Source organism: Protopterus annectens, chromosome 1.part1, assembly GCF_019279795.1.
Source record: "Protopterus annectens isolate FY-2018-M chromosome 1.part1, PAN1.0, whole genome shotgun sequence".
In the NCBI taxonomy this organism is placed as follows: Eukaryota; Metazoa; Chordata; order Ceratodontiformes; family Protopteridae; genus Protopterus; species Protopterus annectens.
In genome coordinates this window covers 464,744,138-464,764,997 of record NC_056726.1, presented here as the reverse complement: position 1 = coordinate 464,764,997, position 20,860 = coordinate 464,744,138, and the positions used below count along the sequence as shown (strand labels likewise).

The 20,860-nt window shown below is 41.9% G+C and overlaps 1 protein-coding gene across 5 annotated transcripts in view; it reads left to right on the top strand.

Annotated features, from left to right (window-relative positions):
* The window catches only part of GALNT2 (polypeptide N-acetylgalactosaminyltransferase 2), a 1,695,325-nt gene that overhangs the window by 239,253 nt on the left and 1,435,212 nt on the right, over positions 1-20,860 (top strand). The window lies entirely within an intron of this gene.

Here is a 20,860-nt window from a genome sequence, read left to right as displayed (position 1 = left end):
ATTCAGAATGCTAACTTTGCAGCAACTGCTGTCTATGCTGACAAAACATGCTTGGTTAGGCATCTTTTAGATCTAGGCTAACTATCTCCTCATCCCCATAAGGGAATCCTGCAGGCAATTCCTTTGCTTCAGAGCAGGCTCACAACACTTTCAGTTCTCTGTGCTATCCTTTGGCTTATCTACTGCTCCCAGAGTATTCACCAAATGCTTAGCCCCGGCCATAGCCTTGTGCAGACAGAAAAATATACAAATTTACCCTTATCTGGACGACTACCTCATTCAGGCAGAGTGCAAATAAAAGCACCTCAAGGACCTCCTCTTTGTCAAAGCTCTCCTAACCTCCTTAGGGTACACCATCAGTGAGAAGAAATCAAAGCAAACACCTGCCAGGGAGATCATTTTCTTGGGAACACTGCTAGACACAGCATCCCAAATGGCCTTTATGTCGGCAAATGGTCGGCAGATTCCCAGAGAAACAGAGCTTCCTGTCTCTCTATTTTACACATCACTGCGAGGACGTTCCTACAAGCCTTAAAGTACATGGCATCCGTCTAATTCCGGTGTCCAGGCTTCACATGAGAAAACTTCAGTGGTAACTAAAGAACCTTTGTCAGCACACTCACCCTCTAGAGACCTCTTTACCTCTGATCCCCTGTATAAGGGCCCAGATGTTCTTCGTGTTTCACTGTTGCAGTCATTACATTTGAGGCCATCTGCTTGCATTAGCCCTCAGTCGGTCTGATTAACAAAGTCTTGGGTCCTGCGTCAGATGCTGTCCCTTCTTCCATGACGTCCGGTCGTTAGGGGTATAAAACATGCAGCCGACGCCATTACATCAGTCTTTCTTGCCATGCGGTGCCCGAAGCAGAAGCAGTTCGCAAGTGCTGGTTGGCCGACTCCTGAAATTTTCGTGTTTTAGAGTTTCAGAACCGAAGTCTTCAACTAAAGGTAAGTACCCCATTGGGGAAACTTTTTCTTGCTTCTCTTCGATGTCAGTAAAAGTTAATAATTGCATTACTTGTGGAAAGCAAATGCCTCAAAGATTTTCATTCGTACTATATTCCTTGCCTAGGCCCTGACCACGATGTACCTTGCTGTCAGTTTTTTTGCTTTATTTAATCAGCGCACTATCCATCTGTATATTTTCGCCTCTAAATATTTTGATTCTCAGTTTAATTCTCCAGAAATGTCGTTGGTTACCATCTGACTACCGGGATTTTGAAAAAAACGCAAAGATAACGACAGAGACACGCCGCCGAGGTCCAAAACTGCCGACGACGCTTCTCCCAAGCCATTCGCCAGTTCGCCGGTACTCAGTGAGGCGCTTTCACAGCCCAATACCCACTACTTTTGATTCTCAGGCCTCTACATTTGGAGTCCGGTATACCGCGAGATGCTTCAACTATGGAACCCGCAGATGTCTCTACCTTGGATGGGTCTGGAGCCGCTGTGCAGGCACCGGCTTCTGAGGGTGTATTCAGGCCTACGGACTTGCATATTAAACAGACTCCTCCTTCTTCATTTAGGCCTAAATCTCGAACCATGCCTAAAAAAAACGACACCCAGGCCGCATGCTCAGGCTTCCATGCCTAAAAAACAGATAAGAATGGCTGAAGATCTTATAACTCTGATCAGTGAAAGCCAACCTCCCCCTTCTAAGAGACCTAGGACTGAAGTTGTTTATGAATCTTCTGACCGGGATTCTGATTTTTCTGATTCTTCGGATGATCTGGATTTGCCCTTATCTACTTATGAGGATTCTGATGCAGAGGACTCTATTCCCTCTGCTTCCCCTCCAGAGGATTTTTCTTTTGGTGAAACCTTACATACTCTAAGGGAGCATTTCCACTAGGAAAGCCAGGATTTTTCTGATTCAAAAAAGAGGCTTAGGGATTTCTTACTCCTGCCTCAGCATAGGCCTTTAGCTATTCCTCTGCACTAGACATTGTTGATGATGCTTTTTCGGAATCTAGTTTGGCCCCTGATTCTTTGCCTCCTGCTCCCAGAAAACCTAAAAGATATTACAGGTCTCCTGATTCACACAAGTTCCTTTTTTAAAAATCCTATTGCGGATCCAGAGGCTATTTCACAGCGACCCAAGGGCATTAAGGCTTCTACTGCTAAAAATCCTACCCCTTCTGATAGAGACTCCAGGGCGATGGATAGATGAGGTAAGAAGGTTTACACTTCTGCAACCTTGGCCATTAGGGCTTTAAACTGCCAGTTTCATATGTTAAAGTATCAGCAACATGTTATTGGACTGCTTAAACAGAAAATTATGTTGATTCCCGACTGTATGGAAAATAAAGAATTACAGGATTTAATGAATTCTTCTGAACAAGTTGGAAAACATACTTTGCAATGTGGTTTTGATTCGTTAAAGGCCTCTTGCAGGGCTGCTGTTACTAGGTCTGTGCTCAGAAGGCATGCTTGGCTTAAGGAGCAATCTTTGCCTGATCATGTTAAAGCTAAATTGTTGGATGCTCCTTTAAATCAGGACCGCCTGTTTGGCAACAGGGCTAAGGAAGTTCTTAAAAAGATGGAAGATAAAGCTAAATCTATGCAAACTGTTAAAGATTTTTACAAATTCAGCCTCCTAGATTTAGTAGGCACTGGCTGTCTAAGAATTGGTCCTTTCCAGCCCCTTCCAGGTCTTCTCAAGCCAAACCCAGACACAGCAAAAACCCCAGGTTCCAGTCCCAGGGGACGCACACAACTAAGCAGTTGGAGGCCTCCACTCCCAAATCTGGGAATATTAAGACTCTCTCCCTATGGTAAACTGTCTTAATGACTTCCTTTTAAAATTTCAAAGCACCTTATCAACTGACTGGCCCTTTGGGGGGAAATATTGCTCTTCATGCAAAGAATTGGGAACTCATTACCCAGGACAAATGGGTTTTAAATATAGTGTCCCAGGGATACAGATTTCACTTCCACATGTTGCCAACACCAAGTGGGTTGCCGGACCTACCCCCAAATCAGTGGGCAGAGGCCCAAAAACAAGTACTTTATCTCTTAAGCATGGGGACTATTCAACTGGTACCAGAATAGGGAAAAGGGACAAGGTTTCTACTCAAGACTTTTCCTGGTACCCAAAAAAGACGATTCATGGCATCCTATCCTGGACCTGTCTACTCTAAACACCTTTTTGGAGATTTCAAGATGCTGACTCTTCACCAATTACTTCCTATGCTAGGCAACGATGCCTGGTTGGCAACACTAGATTTAAAAGAAGCATACCTGCACATCCCAATCAGGGAATCTTGCAAAAGATACCTACGCTTCAAAGCAGGCTACACACACTATCAGTTCTCTGTACTGCCCTTTGGCTTATCTACTGCGCCCAGGGTGTTCACAAAGTGCCTAGCTCCAGTCATTGCATTTTGCAGGCTAAGAAATATTCAAATATACCCATACCTGGACGATTGTCTAATTCAGGCAGAAAGCCATGACATACTTTTGAATCATCTGACGTTTGTACAAAAGGTGCTAACTTGTCTGGGGTACACCATAAACGAAAAGAAATCACATCTTGTACCCTGTCAAATTATATTCCTGAGAGCAAACTTGAACACAACTTCCCAGATGACTTTCCTCACGCCAGAGAAACAAATTAATTTGACAGCTTACGTCAAAGTAATGGCCACAAAAACCCTACTATCTGCAAGGTGAATACTGCAAGCCTTGGGGTTCATGAGCTCCTGCATTCTTCTAATTCCGTATGCAAGACTGCATGTGAGGATACTACAGTGGTATCTAAAAAGCCTATGGTGTCAACATTCTCAAGACCTAGAAACAATGATTCCTGTCGTACCTTGCCTATGCCTAGAGTTCCTTTGGTGGGCAGAGACCTGCCACCAAAACAGGGGACTACCTTTCACACCACCCCCTGCCGCCCAAACCCTAACAACAGACTCATTAGACAATGCATGGGGTTCTCACCTGGCAGGGAAGTGCATTCAGGGCAAATGGAACCCAAGTCAAATGCACCTGCATATCAATCAAAAAGAAATGTTAGCTGTACAGAATGCTCTGACATCCTTCAAGGACCACATTCTTCCAGGACAACTAATGGTAAAGATGGGCAACACCACTGTTATGTGGTACATAAACAAGCGGGGGGGGGGGGTACACATTCTTACCTCCTCTGCAGACTAGCCATGGCATTGTGGAACACAGCCTTGAGCTACCAAGTGCACCTACAAGCTCAATTCCTGCCAGGAAAATTAAATACACTGGTAGACAAACTAAGCAGAAACCCCATGGACCCACACGAGTGGAAACTGGAGCCAAGGATGTTCAACATGTTGATAAGCAAATGGGGAAGCCCAGATATAGACCTGTTTGCCTCTCCCCAGAACTGCCAATTGGACAAATTTTGCAGAAGGACTCCCCACAAACAAGCCTGGAAAGTGGATGCTCTTTCCTTCAGCTGGAAAAAACCTATCGGTCTATGCCTTCCCCCCTCTGCCTCTGCTCTCTAAAGTACTACTAAAAATCAAACAGGACAAACCAAGGATGATTTTGATTGCTCCAGACTGGCCTCCCCAGCATTGGTACCCACTCCTGCGCAGTGTGTCACGGTTATCTCCATGGCACCTGCCTCAGACTCATTCCCTGCTGTCTCAGCAGGAGAACCAGATTCTGCACCCTCAGCTTCTAACACTGAACCTTGTAGCCTGGCTAATTACTTAATCTCCCCTTTGCCATCCATCAGCAAACCTTTGATGGATATCATTTTAGAGGTAAAGAGGCCTAATACTAGAAAATCTTTTATGCTGAAAAATGGAAAAGATTCTGTGCCTGGAACCAATCTCAACAGATGAGCACAGCAGCGCCCAATTTACCTCAGATTTTACAATACTTAACTGAGGTGCTTCACAAGGGTCTGTCGTTTTCCTCCATTAAAATCCATGCCTCAGCCATTTCAGCTCATTATAACACAGAACCTCCCCTCTTCTCTCATCCACTGCTCAAGCAGTTCCTCAGAGGGGCCAAAAATTTGAGACCACCCAGGAGAGCTCCAGTCCCAGCCTTGGACCTTAACTTTGTCTTGGAGAAACTCACTCTACCTCCTTTCGAGCCAGCTGCTACTGCAGACTTAAAATTTCTTTCTTGGAAAACGGCTTTCCTTTTAGCAATCATTTCAGCTAGACGGGTATCTGAATTAAGGCCCTTATGACAGTGGAGCCTTTCATGTGGACAGGGTGTCCCTCAGAACCAATCCATCCTTTATGCCCAAGGTGGTATCCAGTGTGGCTCTTAATCAGTCCATTCATTTGCCAACTTTCTTTCCCAATCCACAGAATAAATGGGAACAGATATTGCATTCTTTAGATGTGCACAGACAACTTAGATTCTACTTGGACAGGACTGAACCTCAAAGGAAATCTGAGCAACTGCTGGTGGCATTTGCTGCAGGGGCAGAGGGGAAGGCTTTTTCAAAGCAAACCATTTCTAAATGGATAAACCATTGAATTCATTTCTGCTGTAATCACCATGAAAAACCTATCCTCCAGGGGTTCAGACCTCACTCCACCAGGGCTGCATCTACCTCTACAGCCTTTCTCAGAGGCGTCCCTGCCAGGGACATCCTAGAAGCTGCTACCTGGAGTTCTGTACATACTTTCACCAAGTATTATCATTTGCCAATTTTCTCTAAATCCAGAGCTGGCTTTGCCACTGCAGTCTTGCAGGGCCTTATAGCTGGCCCTAATGCTATCTGAATTCCTCCTCCCAACCATAGCTTTGGGAATCTACCCAAATGTAATGACTGCAACAGTGAAACACGAAGAACATAGTACAGTTGTGTACACTTACCGTAAGTGCAGATGTTCGAGTGTATTCACTGTTGCTGTCCTGGTTACCCTCCCTCCAGCCCCCTAGCTTCCTTTGGCTATACCTCTACTTTTCTTTACTATGTTTAAAAGCCTTTTTGGTGTATTTGCTTTTCTGTTGGAGGTATATCTTTGTACTTTTATGTTTAATTGCTTCCCATTAGGGGGCACCTGACATATGGCGCAAGAAAAACTGATGTAATGGCATTGGCTGCATGTTTTATACCCCTGACTACCTGACGTCATGCAATAAGGGACGGCAACTGACGCAGGACCCAAGACTTTGTTAATCAGGCCAACTGAGGGCAGCCTGCCAGCAGATTACCCAAATGTAGTGATGACAACAGTGAATACACTCTAATATCTACATTTATGGTAAGTGTTCACAACTGTACTTTTCCCACTCTTCTTCCCCCTTATCTTCTTTTTTTAGGGAGACATAAGTTTCTAATGGTGGCTTTTTGCCACCAGTACCACTTCACCTTATTTACTTGGGTCTCTGACTGGTTAGGGCAAGAAAAACTGATGTCGTGACATCTGCTGCCTTCCTTTATAGCACTGACGACCTGATGTCAGCCAGCAATAGACAGAAGCCGACGCAGAAAAACATTGACTCTGGTATTCGGGCTGACCGAGGGCTACCACAGCAGGGATAACTCGCAGATGATGGCTGCAGCAGTGAATACACTTGAACATGTACATTTATGGTAAGTGTACACAAGTGTACTTTTGCAGATGTTTGTTTGCCTGAACCTGTAGCCTTGCACTTAGATCGTAGGACAGAGGTACTGGTAGCTTTATGCATACTCAGGACCTCTAAACCTTTGAGTTTCCTCATCCTCCTCAGATCCATCATATTATAGGAAACATGAGTTCAGGATGAAGCACGTTGAGTCGTTTTTAAAATCTGCACCCCAGATGTCAAAGACAAAGAGAATGCAGCTTCTCCTCTATCCCTTTGGTGGCTCTAAGTTGGGAGAGGTTTAAGAAGGAGGCATTCCAGACCCCGGACAACTTCCTGGGTGGTACCTTCCATAGATAAAATGGTGAAACCAGGGATGATGGAATGTGAGGGTAACCCTGATGTGGGGCCACCTGTATCAAGGAGACCAGGCATGACCCATCAGCCCACCCCCCCCGACTGGAAATGTTGAACATAGAGACCCCCAGACTTGATACTGTTGCTACAACTGCCTTTAGACAAGCTTTGATTGCACAGAGCCCTGCTTGTTCATTCCTTAGATAGTCTAGGGCCATGCATGGATTTGGGAAGCATGTTAACAAATTCACCACTTTCTGTTTGAGGGCTATGCCTTATTTGTCTTATGTACACTAGCAGATGAGTTAAATACTTAATAAATTGCTAGCTGGCTAAAATAGAAATTGCAGTTGTAGTTGGATACTGTATTTTCTGTTTTTAGCCTCACAGTGAGTTTAGTTTACAACTCGTCTGAGAGTTAGCCTGATTCCAGTTGACAGATTGTCTAAACACTCCAAGAAGATCTTTATAAATTCCCCTTTGATGCCACTAGTCTTTTCAGACCCAATGTTAGGATAATCATGGAAAACATATAAATGGAAGGAAAGATTTTATTGGGTGCTGGTGTGAAATTTAAGACTCCACAACACCCCTTTTGTTTAGGCATGGCCAAAAGCAGCCAAAATTAATAGTCTGGATGGGACTAAATTTGGTGGAGTAACTTTCATAACAGCTGCCCACCAACAAACAGAAATAATTGGAAACACCAGGGAGCCATGACCCTCACTTGGTGAGAATATGAGAACTCCTGAGCCTTTCCTGGCTTTTGCAGTCTGGAGACATTTAAGGTTGTCTGTTGCAGTTATAGTCACCGCACAAGACAACCGAATAAGAACAGTAAAACCCAAAGTTTACAGTATCCCTTTTCAATGTAGGCTGTGCATGTGGCAGTACAGTTTCCGTAAGATTGTTTTCATTCAGAAGCTTCAGGAAGTACTCCTTCCATCTGCATTTTTTCTCTGGTCCATCTGCAGTTTTCTCTGGCCTGGTGAGCAGATTGTTGGTGGCATACCTTATGAATGGTATCTACCAAATGTCTTATTTATCGTTCTATCTTTGCTTTGCAGCTTGATAGATTTTTTTTTTGTCTGACATCTGCTGAGTCACTTTTCTGAAGCCGATAGTGTGTTTGTATGATGCCATTGCGACTGCTGTCTTAGCCTCATTGTTAGCTAAGCAATATTAATTTTCAACCTGTTAATTTTATTTTCTGTTTCCACTTTTTTACTCTTTTCTTTTGACAATTTTGTGGATGTCTGCATTATATCATTGGCTTTCTGTGTATCTTATTTCTGTAAGTGGAATGGCCTCCTGTCTGTTTTTTTTTTTTTTTTTTTTTTTTTTTTTTTACACAAGCTGTTTTCAGACATTACCATTCCGTACAGAAAAAATGTTTTATTTTGTAGACTGAGAGCTTTACATTGGCAGTAACCTACAACTTGATGACTTTACTGATTATTATAACCACAGGTTAAGAGCCTAGAAATGTTTCTAATAGATCTGTTTCAAAAGTAGGCATGCAGTAGTTTTTAATGTGTTTTTAAAAGCCTGGTAGTCATGAAATTAGTATTTGGTGTTTGTACCTTTAGTTTTTCAGTCCTTGCTGGCTTGGTTACCATGTGGTACTGTAAAGCTTTCATTCCGTCTCTTGACATTTTTTGAAAAAACAGTAACTAGAGGACTGCATTGAGAAATGCTGACCTACATTTGCTATCTGCATTGTGCTTTTTATATGTAGCCTTGAGCAATGTGAGGCAAACTGCTGGCTTAAGCTGCTGATTGGATGGTTGATGCTGTCATTGTGACCGCTCAGTAATTAAGTTAGGCTGCAGAAACAGAAGTGCAGGTCGGCATGTTTGAGGCTTACTTAATTCGCTTCTGCTCCCTTTAAACATATCTATACGCTAATTATTATAGTTACACAGATTATTTGCACTGTATGCAAACCACAGACTGCTGTTTTATTTCCCATAATTTAAGCAATCTTGGGATGGTTATAATGTGAATATTTTAGTAACATTTGAAGAACCACATTGCTTGTAAACAGTAGTGTAAGCTGCACAAAAATGTTTTTAAAATGTTTAATGTATGCCTAGAATGTAAACTTTTACATCCATTACTGCACTGTTTGCAAGTAGCAAAGTTAAAAGATGTAAGGTTCATTAGTGCATGTTTATTATGGTTTGACTGGCGGTTCATGTTGCCTACAGTGGATATAAAAAGTGTACACACCCCTGTTAAAATGTCAGGTTTTTGTGATATAAAAAAAATGAGACCACAATAAATCATTTCAAAACTTTTCCTACCTGTAATGTGACCTATAATCTGTACAATTCAGTTGAGAAACAAATCTGTTAGTGGAAAAAATATAAAAAAAAATAAATGTACAATACACTGGTTGCTCTGTCTCAAAAAACTGGCATTTTAACAGGGGTGTGTATACTTTTTATATCCACTGTATGTTGTTAGGAGCATTCTGACTCCTTTGATAGTGTTTGTTTTCTTGTAACAGCCATCTTATAGCTGACCCATCTCTGAGATTGATGCGTTTACAATCCAGTAGGTCAGTCTGGCACTGAGCGATGTTCAGAGTAAGCCGAAGAGAGCATCAGTGTAGGTAAATGTCATAATTGCAGCCAGCTGTGTTTAGGTCCTTGTTTGTTCTATCAAGATTGAAAGTATACTGCTGGATTTGTGAGGACATTGTGCTTGGAATATTTTTGCATGGTGCAACTAATCTGTCAGCCTGTCTTCATTGTTGTGGAACAGGATGGGAGAATCTTTTGATGGTTTGTTTAGAATGCTCTCCAAGATGTAAGGCAACATGTGTTAAGAAAGACGGCAGATGATTCTTTGCAACAGGTTGAAGATATTTGTTAAGAACACTTTTCTTGTAGCTAAAATGGTACATTAGTTTAACTATTAGTAATAAAAAAATAAATGACAAAAATCCTGATCCAGTGCAGAGACCTATTCAGAAATATTCTTGGAGAACGCAAGTCATTGTTCCATACTTGTAAGTTTGTAAGACTTTTGAGTCAACTAGGAAGAGTCTGAATGTGAAGGTGGCGGTGTTGGGGGGAGGGGGTAGAGGATCCTGACTAAATAAATCATAAACAAATGTAGAGCTAGTTGATTTGTAGGTTAGGAATTATCTGAGCCATGATTTTCTGCATTCCTTAAGGTCTAGATCATGAAGCTGTATTGTTTGGCATCAGATGAACTGTGTGGTTTCATTTGCAGATGACCCCAAGGTGGTAATGATGCTGAAAATGATGGGAATGAATTTGCTGTTGGCATGACTGGTAGAATAATAGCTGTAGCAGAGTGCAGCGAAATGGTGACCCCCCCCCCCCCCACACACACACACCTCTCTCTCACACACACACACACACACACACACACACACACACACACACACACACACACACACACACACACACACACACTGGTGTACAGTTTACTGTTGCAGAGGAAGAGATGTTTTGCTGTGGCTGCCTTAAAAAGCATAAGCCATATGACTCCTTGCAGAAAAGTTGTGTCCAAGGTTGACTTGTACATAGTTATACTGCTGGGAGTATACATTTTGTATCGCTGTGGGTAGTACTGGCAAGTATGTTAGCTGAAATATTCTGGATTATTTGCCTTTGCTGAAGTTATTTTGCTGACCTGTATGAAGAAGATAACCACTCTAAAAAGTGTTACTAAGGATAAAAAGCTTCTACCTTTTGAACCTGAGTAACATCCTTGAGTTTTTCATTTAAAATGGATGATGGGGTGTGGTTACAGTATGCAGTGTGAGTAAAGAAGGCATCAGTGTGATGTGATCTGTAGTAATTTGTTAATTAGAAGTTCACAAAAGTCAAGGTCATCGCACCTTACTTGCAGAAAAGTACAGCTGTGTAAAATCTTACCATAACGGCAGATGTCCCTCTCTTTTTATTGTTGCAGTATTCATCCCCTGCCAAGGGCGCCTGATGTCCGGCCAGTATACCAAAGCCTTTAGGTTGCTTGAGGTATGCCATACTTCACATGTATGCTCCCTGTATAGTGTAGGGCATAAAGGTGACATCCGGACATTCCATCCTCAGAACTGAGAGCCCCAGTAGAAATACCATTTCAAGGAAAAGAGAGGTAATCAGTACATCCAGAAGAGAAATGGACCAGGGGGCAGAGAGAGGGAGTGAATACTGCAACAATGAAGAGGACATCTACTTTGTGGTAAGATTTCACACAACTGTACTGTCCTTCCATGTCACTGTTGCAGTATACATAATGGTGGGGAGAGTGCCAAAGCTCATGAAGAAACTTGGAAGGAGGAAGAACAAGCAGAGACCTCTAGGAAGCCATGAAGATTGGTCATATGAGAACCAGTTCTAGCTCTGGACATTCCATCCAACTTGCAATGCTTGGTAAATGTATGCACAGAAGTCCAGGTAGCTCCCTGAAGGATTGAGTTAGTATCCAAACCTTTGAAAAAAGCACCAGAAGAAGCCACAGCCCCAGTAGAATGAGTCTTAACTGGAAAAGAAAGGCTCTTACTATGAATAGAATAACAAAAGGAAGTAGCTTTTGAGATCCAAGAAGAAACAGTTTGCTTGGATACAGCTAATCCTAGGGACCTAAGATGAAAAGAAATGAACAGCTGATCAGTTTTCCTAACGGTCTGTCTTATCCAGATAAAATCTGACTTGTCTATGCACATCCAATGTGTGCAGCACCCTCTCACCGGCAGATTGCGGAGAGGGGAAAAAGTGGGCAACTGAATAGTGAATAGACTGATTAAAAGACAGCTCCTTAACCACATTGGGCATAAAAGAAGGATTAATACACAAGGACACCATGTCCTTATGAAATGCCAAAAAAGAAGGACCAGCAATAAAGGCTTGAAGCTCATACCCCTGTCTGGCAGAAGTAAGGGCCAACAAAAGTACAGTCTTCAAAGAGTAATGTTGCATGGAAGCTGAAGCAGCAGGCTCAAAAGGAGCCCGAGTCAGTTTTTCCAAAGCAAAGTTGAGATCCCAGGGAGGAGGAACAGGCTTCCTGGGAGGCTTAATATGAATGATGCCTTTAAGAAATTGTTTAGCTTCAAATCTAGAAGCCAGAGGAGGAGAAAAGGGCAGACAAGCAGAGATGATGAATAAGTAGGTCTTAACAGAAGAATAGGCCAAACCAACATTGAACAATTCACACAGATAGGTGAGAACCAAAGGAACATTCACAGAAAGTGGATCCAGGTTACGAGAAAGACACCAAACAGAAAACCATTTCCACTTGGATAAATAGGAATTCCTAGTAGTCAAAATTCTTTTACCCAGTGTCAGCTGAAGAGATTACAGGTGGGAATGGATGAGAGATCCCTTGTCTTGTGTGAGTAAGTCCACCTGTGAGGTAACTTGTATAAAGAAGAGGGAACCAATGCTGTCTCGGCCAAAATGGAGTCACCAGCAGGGAGTATCCTGTTGAATTTTGAACAGGACTTTTGGAATGAGTGGAAGGGGAGGGAAGGCATAAAGAAACCATCCCCTTCTACAAAAAGATAGGGCACCCACCTTCCAAACCAGACTTGGGACTCTTGTCCAAACAGGACATTGTCTGTTCAGAGAGGAGGCAAATAGATCTATTTGAGGAGTACACCACTGGTGGGTAATGTCCCGAAACACATCCTTGTGAAGCATCCCTTCTTGGAATTTAGTTAAGGACTTGCTCAGTGTGTCTGCCACAATATTTTGACCTGAGGGAATGTAAACTGCCTGAAGAGTCACTTGATACTGGACAGCCAGATTCTACACCAGCAGTGCCAACCGACAAAGAAGGTAAGATCTTGTTCTCCCTTGTTTGTTTACATACCACATCACTGTGGTATTGTTTGTGAATACCTTGAGAGGTCCTGGTGAGAAAAGAGGATGAAAAGTCTGAAGTGCTAGCAGAAGAGCTCTCATCTCTTTTTGACATTAATGTGGTGTTTCTGTAGAAGAGGTGAAGACACTCCCTGCACCTTTAGGGAGCTAAAAGCTGCTCCCCATCCCACATCTGAGGCGTCTGTGAACAGCTCCTGAGAGGGATGAAAGGGGATTTTGGGGTTTCGAGACAACTTTTCAATCCATGTGAAGTTCCTTTTTGAGACAAGAAAGAAGAGGAACTACAAAGTCTCTAGGGAATGTGCATGTCAAAGCCAAACTATCTTCAGAAACTACTGAAACTTTCTTATGTGGAGTTTGGCCAGAGAGAGCATAAGGATAGTGGATGCCATGGGTCCCAGAGCTCTCAAACTCCCTGGCTGCAACAGAGGCCAGAGGAAGAAGATTTTGAAAGAAGGAAATTAGTGTCAAGATCTTGGGAGGAGGCAGAGATGCCAGTATAGGCACCATCTGAATCCTGCACCCCCAAAAAGCATGGTCCTGAGAGGGATTCAGAAAAGACTTTTTGAAGTTTATTATGAACCCCAGGCTTTGCAGAAGGGAAATGGCAAAATGAAGGTTTTCTAAAAGGATGTCTAGAGAGAATGCCTGACGCAAAAGATCTCTCAAGTAAAAAGATACTTGGATCCCCTGAATCCTGCAAAAAGCAATCACAGTAGCAATGCATTTTGTGAATACCCTTGGGGCAGTAGAAAGACCAAAGGGCAAAGCAGAGAACTGAAAATGCCAGGAAGCAACAGAGAAATGTTAAAACTTAATGAAAAGGGGATGAATAAGAATATGGAGGTAAGTATCCTTGAGATCCAGAAAAAACAGAAAAGCTTGTGGAAGCAGCAAAGTCAACAGTCTAAAGAGATGACATTCGAAAGGAAGGAACCTTCAGAAAAGTGTTCAGATGAGACAGACCCAGAATGGGTCTCCCAAGTGCCCTCTTTCCTAGAGACTAAAAACATTCTGGAATAAAACCCCTTCCCCGACTAAAAACATTCTGGAATAAAACCCCTTCCCCCCTTTGAGCAGCTGGAACCTCTTGAATAGGTCCCAAAGTCAAAAGATCCTGATGCACCTTTGGAAAAAAGCTTAATTGTTCTTGAGGTGGCTGAGGAATGCCTATGGGGGAAGGGGGGGCAATTTCCAAACCACTCAAAAACCCTTGGCAAATGATGGAAAAAAACCAAGAATCTTTGGGTTATGCTTACCCAGACAGGAAGAGAGAGAGAAAGACTAAGAGAAATAAGAATGTGATGTGGCTGGGTAGAATTGGGTAGTCGGGCAGCACCTGGTTTATCAGGAAAGGAAGGCTTCTGAGCAGGAGGTGTCTTTGTAGACTTGGCTGGGAAAGTTCTCCTACCACCCTTCTTGCCTTTAGGAGGAGGAGAAGACTGCCTTCTAACAAAAGCTGGTTCAGTAGGGCAGTTTCTCTGGAGCTTAGGCACTGGTGAAACAAATTTATTTCAGATCCTGTAATTCCTTGTCTTTCTCTTGCAGGGACTTGAACAAATCAGCTGCAGCAGCACCAAACAAACATTTGTTGTCCAGTGGAGCATGCATCAACTTAGCCTTAATATCATCGGGCAGAGGTTTAAGCCGTAGCCAGGAATATCTCCTCAAAACAAAGCCAGAATCAGCAGCCCTAGAGGAAGCATCTGCTGCATCATAACTACATTTAATGGAATAGCGACCTACCTGGGAAGAAGCCCCTGACATAGACCAGGCAGAATTCTTACTCTCAGTTTCAGGAAGGTCGGAAATAACCTGACAAGCCTGAGAAAGAAGAGCCAAAACATATCTGGTCATGAGTCTGATAATTAACCGCCTGAAAGGCTAAAGTGTAGAAGTATAAACTTTTTTACCCAATATTTCCATAGTCCTGCTGTTCTTGTCAGAAGGAAATTTAGTTGAGGGCAGTAATTTAGAAGGCTTGTAGGATGGCACAGAGACCACTGAAGGGTCAGCAGATGAACACTTGTAAAGGAATCTGCAATCATCAGGCACTTTATCAAACCAGTCTGGTTTCTTAGGAGCAGGGGGCTGAGAGTTTGGGGCCTGAGAAGCAGAAGAGAAAGCATCCAGTAAAGCAGCCAAAACAGGAGGAACAGCAGAGAGTCTAGGAGACTCCATTTGAAGGAGCTCCTATCTTTTCTGCACCTCAGACAACTGGGAAAATACCCATTTAAAGAACACCATCATCCTGGCAATGGTATCCCCAAAAGAAATCTCAAAAGGAGATTCAGGACTAGTAGACTCCTGTTCCTCAGAACTGTACTCCATAGGGGAAGGAATCTGGGTAGAATAGGCCAAGGATTCTTCATCCGAATCCCCATCTTCAGAGGAATCCTGATCCTGATCTCTTGTCTGTCATGGTAGCCTGCCATTTGCAAGTCTGTTCTCCTTAGTGTTTCTGAGTGACATTTTTTTTGAACAGTAGTACTTTCCTTCCTTTTGGTTATTTATGCAAAACAGCAGCAAAAAGTCTAGTTCTTATGTTTTTGAGACTGAAATTAAAGGTAACATTCCATATACTGTCTCTTGGAGAAGGTGAAGATACATGGTTCTTAAAGGTTGACTGCACAAGTTGATTAGTTCAGTAAAAGGTTTTTCCAGCTGCAGGTATGTTTTGCTTTCTTGTACTCTTCTCAAGAACTTGGAAACTTGTGACATAGTTACATTTTAAACATGTACACTTTAATGTACATACGCTGATATAAATTGGGTTTATCTCATTACTGGTAAAACAGCTTTATGTTATCAAGGGAAAGCAAAACCATTTATCAGTTCACTCTTTATTTCTAAGTTGCTGGCCTCTGATCCTTTTGCAGCTCAGGGCCAGATTCCATAAATTTCATGGTGTTGCAGAGTCTTTACTATCCTGCAGTGCTATTCTTGTACTTAATTCTAGCTCTGGGCCCCATTATGGCATCATACTTGGGGGCAAGTGCTTCATAGATTACGTGATGCTATGCCAGTGCTGCAAGTCTATGGGATTATATGCTGTGCTTGTAACAGGTAATGAGATTCTGTACGATTCTGTTTCAGTGGATATGCTTATCTGTTACTGGTATACTCCAATGAATACCAGGCTTCCCATACAACTGCCAAAGTTCCCATTAGCCAGCAACCTGTATGCCCATTATGCGCGTGTGGGTATATGCATGTGTGTGTGAGTAGTGTGATGTACCACTGCATGTCCAACAAGGAAATCTGTAATGCATGCATTGTGATGGTCACAAATACAGTAGTGTCATGCTTTAGGATTATGCTGTATGAACACTGTACTACTTTTCAAAATGGATTTATTTTGAGTCATCCCCAGTGTAGAAAGGGGACACCTTACAAAATGCACTACTGTGAATATGCGGGTCCTTCCTGCCCCCAAATTAACATTGTGTCTATGTCAGCATTGCTCTGTCTGTGGGCATGTGGGCTGTATGCTAGATAATGCCTCCATGTCAGTTTTGACATACAGGTGGAGCTGTAGCTAGTATGTATTGGCGGATTGACTTTAATGGGGCATCTCCATTACATAGAAGTTTTACACTGGCATTCAATACCAGCATAAAATTCCACATAATGGAACACAGTGTGCTGGACTCCCTTTTGCAGTTGGGTGCAGGACTTTGGCATTACTCATTAACCAACATGCTTATAAGAATGTCTGAGCGTCTTGCTTTTACAATTTGGTGAGGTATTAACTTCTTAGGGTGGTGTACTTCTCCCGTCTTAAATCTTTTCAGAATCCCATAGTCAAGAGTTCAGAAATTTTTTGAAGTCTAGTTCTCTCTTCAAATCAGCTGGTTAGGGTCATCCTGTCTCTATTTCTTGGGGTTGGTATTAAAAAAAAAAAAAAAAAAAAAAAAATCCGACATAATTGCTATAATTTTTATTTATTTAATTAATTAAATTAATTAATTAAATATGTATTATTTAATTAATGTATTAAATAAAATGAATATGTTTTAATGTATAACGATTTTCTGAACCTTGCAGCATATGGGCAGTTTGATTTCATCTTCATCATTTGCCAACTTTAGGGATTGTGACCATTACTGTCAGAGTTCAGTTTGCCATGTCGACTTGATTGGATAGCTGTACATCATTACATACGCATCATTCCATGTACTGTAAAAGTCATTGCTTTTGCTAGGAAACCTATGTATTTTCATGTGGTTTGTTAAAATGTAACATGCTTGGAGTGGAGATTCCTTGTTTGCTGTTTTATAGATTTGTATAGTTTATTATGTTTGCCCTAATGGCAGGCACCTTTCTGTTTTGGTAGCCATAAGGCTTCATGTAGTGCATGTACATGTAGTATTAAAGATGTGTTGCAGAACTTTAATACTTTGTCACTTGTATCAGACTGTCTTGCTTACTTTGAATTAAAGGATGCAGAGTAAAATGAATGTTTTATACAGGTTTCAGAGACCACAAGATCAAGCAACTTGAAGACAGACAACACACGCTGTCTCCAAAGTTAGTACTGAAGCCTTTGATAATGATACAGTGCAGATACTTGTTTGGTGCCTGTAAGCAGTGGCTGTAATTATTGTATCTAGTAGAAGGCTCCATACATTTTTGCTGAAACAACAAATTGACAAATTCTGTGAATGTGTGGCAAATTATTAGCTGTATTTTAATAAACATGTGAAATTAACTCCACACATATATATTAAAGTCTAGAAGCCAAGAACTGCCAGTTTTGAAATTCAGAATTGTTTTTTATTTGAATCCAATGTTTGTGCCATGTTTTGCAAGTTGCATAATACTTGAAATGTGACCATTTGTTTTCTGTTCTTTTGGTTGTGGAGACTGGTTTGCATTCTGTAAATAGTTTTTTGTTTATATGTTTTATTTTATACATCAGAGTAGTTTTTTAGATTATGGTTTTGCTGAAAACTTTCTTTAATACCAGGGCTTGCAATTAAGTCCCATGTACAGCAATTCTGATTAATGGTGCTTTACAAGCACATTTATGTTCTTTACTGTATTGTCATTGTAGAAACTGAGAATGACCCTAGTCTTCCCCAGACTGACTGCGTCAACAGTTTTATTTTTGAATTTCATAAAGTGTAATTTTCACCACGGAGACTGTCTTGCCAAGCTCTTTCCATTTTCTTGTACACTGCTGTCTGAAATTATGAGTTAGTCTGTATTTTGTAAAGGACCTCTCATTAAGGATGCATGAGGAACCTGTGAAAGGTCATTTGGTAAACATTTGTCTCACCTTTATTGGAAATGCTTCACCCTTTCAGTTTCCTGGGGAGCTGTTTCTTGGAGGTTTCAAAGAAGATAATCCTTATGATATATTTTGTCTGAGTGAGAGCAGGATTTACATCCCTGCTTGTCCTCCTGTGTTTGTGTTTTCTCCGGGTGCTCTGGTTTCCTCCTACATTACAGAGAACTGTAGTGGCTGAATTGGACACATTACATTTTGTGTGTGTGTGTGTGTGTGTGTGTGTGTGTGTGTGTGTGTGTGTGTGTGTGTGTGTGTGTGTGTGTGTGTGTGTGTGTGTGGTATGGAGGAACAACCATAACAGGGCTACTACCCATGTGGTAGTGTGAACATTGACTGTAAATGATTTACTGTTGATGTGACACCTTGACCCCATGTGCAAAAAGGGGAAAGAGCAGTTGTGGATGGAAACCTAAGCATTGCATATTTAGAAATGCAGTCCTTTAGCAGCAGATGTAAGATATTTAGCTCATGCATTCTCTCCTATGTTTTATAATCAATTGCCTGCTTTTTCTTGTCCTTTGAAAGATTTGTATTATGACTACTTCATATAAACTTACCTGAACTCATTTTGTCGTTAAGAAAGCTAATGTAAGAGTGCAAATGTCAGACATGAAATTAATCTTGCAGGGAAAAAATGAATTTTCAGTACACCTGAAGTCTGTAATTTGCCAGGCAAATTCTCACAGCCACCTTCCAGGCTGGAAGACTGAACCCGCCTGGATTTTTATCTTGGGAGCACAATGCTGGTCCTAATTTTGATCCTGGTGAAGCACAGCAGTGGCTGTAGTGAGGATGGATTAGAAATTAGTCATTAATTTGCCTATTCACATGTTCATGATCTGCTGTAAGTAACATACAAAAACAGGAAAGGGCTAGGTTGTTGGAGAGCACATTCTATCCCTTTTGCCATCAGTAACTCAAGTTCAGCAAGCTGTTTGGGCAGCAGTGGTGGAGACTGCAGGGGGAGGGGGCTGGGAAGGGCTGCTTGGGGACCAGTAGGACTTATGGGGGGAATCCTAGAGTAGGATAGCCATAGCGGTTGCTGACTCAGTGTTTCATTTTGAGGGACTAGAAGGTGCTGGCTTTGAAAGAGATGCTACAGAAGACTGACTTGCAAAATTCTAAAACTGCATCTTCCTAAGAGACCATCTTTAACAATATATAACCTACCCTAAGATGCTACAGCTCTAGAGATAGTATACTGAACTGTAGAGGTGAAGGACTGAAACCTTCCAGTGTAGGTGGGTTCTTCTGGTGGGCATGTTTTACTGTTTCAGGAAAATGCAGTGTCATTTTTTTTTTCAGTCTGTTGCACACTTCTGATTTGACATCCCCGTTATATGTTGAAATTGTTTGTGGCATGATTATGGATACCTGCTGGAGTTTCATTTGCCTTCAGTGTTGTATTGATTATTGCCTTGTGCCCCAAAACCCCTGCACCCCCACCACGCACACACAATTCCAATTTGTTGGTCTGCCTGTCAGTTGGTAACTTGACCTCTTAGCTAGGAAGGTAGTAGTGCTTGCTGTCAGATGTACTCTTGAGTACCTAGATTATTTGAGGAGACATTGTGGAAGAACATGCCATCATTCCCTGATCTCACAGCTTTTCTTTCACTACAACCTTTCACCTAGTTAATGGATGGGGACGGGACTGAGTGAGTTAGCTTGCTACCCATAGTCATTCAGCGTATACATTTTCCCATTGTAGCAGTCCTGTGCATTTTATTCTTCTGGTTTCCCTCATGGAGAAATCGAATCCAGGCACAATTATTCTTTCCATTGTCCTTTCTGTGGTCAGCCTTCTAATGATTAAAGCATATTACTAAACTCTGGTCTGTGTTGGGATCCCAAACTCATGACACTTAGACCTTGATTGTCCCTCACATCAGCATGCTGCTGAGTTAGAAATGTCACTTTTTAGTATGATGCAAAACATAGAATAAAGCCAATCTTCCTACTTTGCCCTGTTCTCAGCTGTTTTCCACCATTTGCCTCACTTTTTCCACATCCTCCATGCCCATTTTATGATGTAAGTGGGCATGCCAGCTCACCATTGCCAGAGCCGGGATGAAAACCATATTATTAAGGTGGAAATAAAGTGGAAAAAAATGCTAAAACTAAAGCATTAAGACCCTGGGGATCTGTTCAAGTGTGGCATCTAACTAAGAAAGCACTTAGTTTGAATGACTAAAATAATCAGAAAACCACACCAATGCAAGTTATTTTCATTCTAAAATATTTACAGTGTTTAATATTTGTTTATAACACTATTAGCATGTATAATATTAGCATGTAATGTCAGTATTAATCAGTCCCATATCAGACTTTTAATAGTCTTTTAAACAGTGGGGGCAGTTTTCTGAGTTCTAGTATGCTTTTTATGGAGCAATAATAAAGCCCCAGTTTTCTAAGAGTTCAGCTGACACAGTAGTTCATAATTTTCTAAAAGATTAGGGATGTCTCCTCCCAGTTCCAAAAGGTCCACATGTTCAATAATTTGAAATTTAAAGCCAGTGTGTCTTTTGTGAAGCTGCATGTGCCGAGCTAATGCATTGATGTTCATCGTGTTTCACTTTTGCAATCATTACACTTGGGTTATCCTGCTGGCAGGCTACCTGCAGTCGGCCTGAATTACAAAGTCCTGGTCCGGTGTCGGTTGCCGTCGCCTCTTCCCTGACGTCAGTGCGCCAGGGGTGTATAAGATGCAGCCGACGCCATTTTCTTCAGTCTTTCTTGCCTGAGATTTTCGAATTTGAATTTCAGATCCGAAGTCTTCAATAAAGCTAAGTACCCCGTTGGGGAAACTTTTTCTTGCTCCAGACCGATG